At 41.4% G+C, this 5,606-nt stretch overlaps 1 long non-coding RNA gene across 1 annotated transcript; it reads left to right on the forward strand.

Moving 5' to 3' along the window:
* Nucleotides 1-845: 845 nt before the first annotated feature.
* On the forward strand, nucleotides 846-3,303 carry LOC110016378. Its single transcript, XR_002291665.2, has 2 exons — nucleotides 846-2,225; nucleotides 2,780-3,303. It is a non-coding gene; the product is annotated as an uncharacterized LOC110016378 (long non-coding RNA).
* Nucleotides 3,304-5,606: the final 2,303 nt, after the last annotated feature.

Raw genomic sequence — 5,606 nt, forward strand, 5'->3', positions numbered from 1 at the left:
ATGTATGTACTTGTGAGAACAAAACAGGAGCTGAGAAATCAGAACCCCAAAAGGCTGGATATTTGTAGAAATGCCTCTCCACTCTAAAGCTGAGTCTTTTTGCCCTCGTATGTGCTGACACGTATTACTTTGGATTTGTTCTATCAAGCCATTAAAGAACAGTCAGCTTAGTGTTTCTGATGGTTTTATATGCAGTAGTCTACCAGAACACAACTAAATGTCCATGTACGGGTAAGAGCAGGTTGTGCTGCTATCAAAGGAATGGGGTTCCAATCAGACCTCTTACTAATGAGGACCAGCTCTCTATTCACAGCTAAATCTCTGCTCCTACCTGGGTACCAATATAATACAAATGTCGTCTTTCAGGTTTCTATTCTCCATCTAGCCAAGGATTGGCACTATTGTGTAATACAATTTCCAAAAAACTCAACGCCTTTTTTTTTATGTTTCAAAAGGATCATATAGCTGTAAGTTAAAGCCACAAACTGCCACAGCCTTTTTTCTTTTTTTTTTAATCTAGTCTCTGGTTTTCTCTTTGTTTGTTCGGGGTACAGTTTTGGCAGCAACTTTGATGCTAACGCAACAGATGAAATACCGCACTGACATTTGAGCCGTTTGTTCCTTTTGTTATTACCAGGTATGTGCTGCTCCCTCAGGGCGCCACTCTTTGATGGCAGCTCCTATTGTCGTTTCAGGCGCACCTGTGAAAAATTAACCTCCTCTCAAAAAAAAAAGTAAGTTCTAGTTAACAGAACACGCTTAAACTGTTTGTTTTCGTTTTTTCTTTTTTTAATCTGTGAAAGCCACTATTTTTTAATCTGTGAAAGCCACTAGTGGTGTCAAATAGAAGCTCCATCTTTACAATCATGAGGTGATATCAGTGCAAAAGGCCGGAGAATCTCAATGCAATTAAAGAAGTGGTATGAAAACAACATTTTGGCCCCTCGGCGGGAGGGCCCCTCTCGCGGGGGAAAAACAAAACCAGAAGGTGAGTGCTGGTAAAAGCCTTCCCTCGTCTTCAGCTGTGATTGACACCAAAGAGCAAATAGGACATAGTTAGAATGCTTTGGTGTTTTTTTTTTTGTTTTAATTTTTTTTAACACCCTTTTTGCCAAAAGGAAGAAAAAAAAAACTTGAACCTAAAGAAAAAAGAGCTGGAGACGCTTGAGTCCAGTAAACAAGCACCTGCACTGCTCCATAAGCCCCTGCACCAAACTGACTTTAACTGTGAAGGTTTACTTTCTATTTCCAACTTTCTGCCGCTAACGCAGCATAATCAGACCCCCCTTAAGTTCCAGTTCTTCTGTGTGTTTGCAGAAAGGCAGATAAAAATAGCTCCATGTGGGCCAAAAGAGAAGGCATGACACCGATTGCGACACATGTTATTTTGTCCGCATGGAAGGATTGTGTGAAAGGCGGGAGGAGAATCCAACAGAGGAGAGAAGGGGCCAAACTCCAGGAGCTCGCAGCCTCTTTGCTCCAAACTGACAGCAGGCTGGAGCCCCTGCTGAGGAGAGTGGATCCAGTTATACAAATCCCTGCTTTTACCTTTGGATGTGTTGGATTGGGGTGGGAGTGGAGTGGAGGGGACGCTCCCGCTGAAGCACGTGGCCTAGCTCGCCTCAGACTCAGAGTGGCTGTGAGAAGAGTCAAAAGTCTAAGCGGTGTCCACCCCCAAATTAGAGAAGTCTGTAGGTTTTTGCCGTGATTCATCTCATTTATGTGATTCTTTTGACTCGCACGACTAACAACTTCAATGTGCACAAAGTTCACACGCCTCAAAGACGTCCGACGAGTCTCAGAGTTCAGTGGGAGTTTGTGACGCCGTCGTCGGGAACATGCCAGCTGTGAGATTAACCGTGGGTGGTATGGAAGAGCACATGCCGACTGGCACAGTCTTCACGGACGGACTCCACGTGCACGCGCGCGCCGGATGCAGCCATGTGCACTGGGTCACGCTGAGTCAAGTCCTTGCAGTCATTCCTGGGCAAGACGAGACACGCGTGTGTTTTTAGTGGCATGCACATCAGAATGCGCCTCAGCGGGCTGAGCTACGTAAACAAACCCATGACTTGCGCTCTTGTGCGAGTGCCGGCTCATCTCATACGACCAGCACAGGCTGCGTTGACATTTGTGGGAGGTGTAGAGGCAAAAACCACACCGCCGCACAAAACGCTCCTTGATTACATCCTGAAATCTCCTGTAGGACTGAGAACAGAGGGAAGGTAAAAACAATCAAGTGTTCTTGTGGAAGAGGGAACCAAAGGGGAACAAGTTGTGCAGATGCTTTAAACTGCTGCTAATTAAGAATTTCTTTCTGTTTTACCAACTGCCGCATGAATTCTAAAGGCACAAGGGGAATAAATATTTAATACGTCCCAGATCTTTATGGGAAAAAAAAAAAAAGAGCAGAGGTTTTTAAATGTATTTCTTCTTCCGTCTTGCAGCATGTGTGAAGCAGAAGGATATACTGTAGGTGCAGGCTGACTCAAAGAGTATGACTTCTGTTTTTAACGATCCAAAAGCAAAAACATGCAGCCTAAAGTAAGATGCGATGACAGTTCGTAAAAGGTCAAAGTCGGAACTTTTCCAGAGGTTTGGGGGTTCAAAGTGTTTCCAGTGTCTGTTATCTCTGGATTAATGTGACGAGAGAAATCCGTATTTTGGGGGGTATTAAAGGGAATTCCACCAAAAAAGATTCCCTTTAACATTTAGTGTTGTTCTTCCTGTTAAATAGGGACTTTCCCCATAATTGTTGTTATTTTTCTCTCTTTCTCAGATCAATCGGCTTCCCTCAAATCCACAAGATTAAGGTCTCGCCACAATTTGGAATAAGAAGCTTCCCTGTAAGAGACTTTAGGGACTTAATGAATTCAACTGGGGATGGTCTTAAGCCCCAGATAGTCACCACAAGGTCTACGAAAAAGGGGGACATCCAGTCCACGGGGGGATATAACCCAGTAAGTCTGCTTTGATTCAAACTCAACCAACGGACTTGTAGATTTCCACCAGGAAATTGTCTTTCCCAAATGATCATTCATTCATAGAGTGGCCTATATTTATTGCTAATCTGTTAATCACTTCATGGTTGTCCTGTCGAACTGTTTTGATCAGATTTTAGAAAAGCAAAAACGAATGACTTTGAGGAGACACAATCTGTGTAAGATCTCAAAATCAACCTTTATGCTCAGAAGCTAATAATGATGGTCATTCATGAACATTTCTTTACAATTTTTAAGGTTTTTACTGAAACCAGAAGATAAGTCTGTAATAAAAGATGAATGTTTCAGAAATTCTTGGAAATTGCCTTCAAGTTTGATTTTTGTTTTAATGAGTACATTTTGTGCCAAAACTTAAAAACATAAAAATAAGAATTCCTCGTACAAACATTAGAAAAAAAAATGTTCACATTTTGGAGTTAGAGTAGGGTTAGAGTTGTCACTGAAAATGTACTTTAACCCTTTTACACCAGAGCTTTAGCTCCAGTGTTGATGTTCTATGACCTGCCATAGCTCTTACCCATAGTGAAGTGCTTAGGCAATCAATCAGCTACCTACCTAAGTCGAACCATCTCCACATTAAAATCCGTTGGAATTACGTTATTGCCTGAAAAGTGAGAAATGTACGGTAGTCCAGAGGCTGTGTTATTAGTCATCACCTATGACAGCTCAGGTGTTAAAGACCCACATCTTCAACATGTTGTTGTGGCATTTTTCTGATGATGGACGGTATAAAATCAGTAACTTAAAATTGCATTTCTGAGTGTGACTTTATCCGAATCGTTGTGAATCAGAATTACACGAAAAAAATGCAGTTTAGAAAGGAGCTTCTTTTTGACCTATCGTAGTATTGTATTGTAGTGGCTGGACGGCCCACATGAATGGATTCATGAACATCTGTTTTTCTCGGCCGAGCTGGATGTCTGTCTCAAAACTGTACCACCGCTTAGCACCAATATTGCTCTCAATTTTTTTTCACTGCTAATGTTGCGTTGTGGTTGTGGAGGGTTGTACGTGTTGGCCTCCCATCCGGCCTTCACAGATGCGGGTGGTTCAGGACGTCCAAAAATGAAATGTGCAGTTGGGAAATGAAAAGACACACAAGAGTCTGCATGAATTTTCAAACCTTTTGCAAAAGGGGAGAGGTGGAAAAACACGACCTGTTAGGCTCTGTGGCTGTCCGCTCTCTCTGGCCTCAAGGCAAAAAGGCTTTTTTTTATTATTCAGTAAGGGAAGATGTAAACATACTAGATACGTCAATAGAATGGTGTGTTTTTGTCTAGTCTGCATTGCAGGTGTCGTGGCTCCATAAACACTCCAGCACAGAAAGAAAACAGAGACCAAAAGTCACAAACAGGCCTACTGGTGACCTCGGCACATATTATCTGTTACTGAGGGCAGGAACCAAGCATATTTCTGCAGTACAATATACATGCATATATAGAATCCATTAAATGCATAATAAGACAAAACATAGACAATATAATAGAACCCCTGTAATGTATAATGAAAAGATCATAGAAAATAATATGGAACCCCTGTTCACCTCAACATACGCTAGCCAGAAACTGTGTAAACAGATGGGTGATGGGAAGTGGGGATGGGCTTACTCTGTGCCAACCCCACCATCCACACTGAGAGATTAATTTTTAAAGAACTACCGCCGCTCTGCAGAAAATGTCCTAGAAAATGAAAGTTATTTTTTTTATTTTGGCTAAAAACGGCACAATCCTACTTGAAAGGCCACTGGGAACATTTTGAAAATAAATCAAAATAAGATTGAAGTGGGTCTTTAAAGAGTTAACTGAAAAAAAAGGTTTTATCTCAGTGTTGCCCAGCCTTAGAAAAGTTTCAGGCTTGTTTTTCTTCCCTGCTTAAAGAGAACAAACTGTAATGATCCAGCTCAGCGATGGAATGATGATGATGATGATGATATGGGCTTGTTTTACAGCAGCATTCCGTGAAGTCTTGCATTCCCTGACACAACAATAAAGCTTTTTTCAAGTTACCGGTGCGAGGCCATCTGTCATGCAACGGGAAAACACATCAACACATTTGCATATCAATTGGTGCAAAACAGAGAAGAGATGTTCCTGGAAAAGGCCAGACCTTGACCTTATTGAAATGCTGCTGCAGAGACGACGAAGAGCTGTGTGCATAATTGAATGCCTCCTAGTCTAATTGTATTGAAGAACCACTGTAAAACAGAAAAAGAAGAGCAGACGCATCAAATTCTGCAGTTTATAGCAAACAAAACAAAATCCCTTGAAGTTTGCATTCAACAAATTCCTTTCTAAGGTAAAATTCTTGTTTTATTTTAAAAAAAAATCAAAAAATGTGAACTACATTAACATAGTAAAAGCTGCTGATCACCAAAACACCATCTCTATAATCCCTTGTTAATCTTTCTCAAGCAAACAAAAGGTTTAATTTTGTTTTCCTTTGTGTCCCTGAGCAACATCTTTATGCACTAATCTCTTGATTGCATGATATCAACATAACGAGTGCATGTTAGCCTCAAGTGGCCTAGTTTTCAGGGACCATATGGGCTCCATGGGGATGTCACTTTCATTGCCTATTTATCTCATGTCAAACCTGCTCCGTTAA

This window comes from Oryzias latipes, chromosome 2, assembly GCF_002234675.1.
Source record: "Oryzias latipes chromosome 2, ASM223467v1".
Taxonomy (NCBI): domain Eukaryota; kingdom Metazoa; phylum Chordata; class Actinopteri; order Beloniformes; family Adrianichthyidae; genus Oryzias; species Oryzias latipes.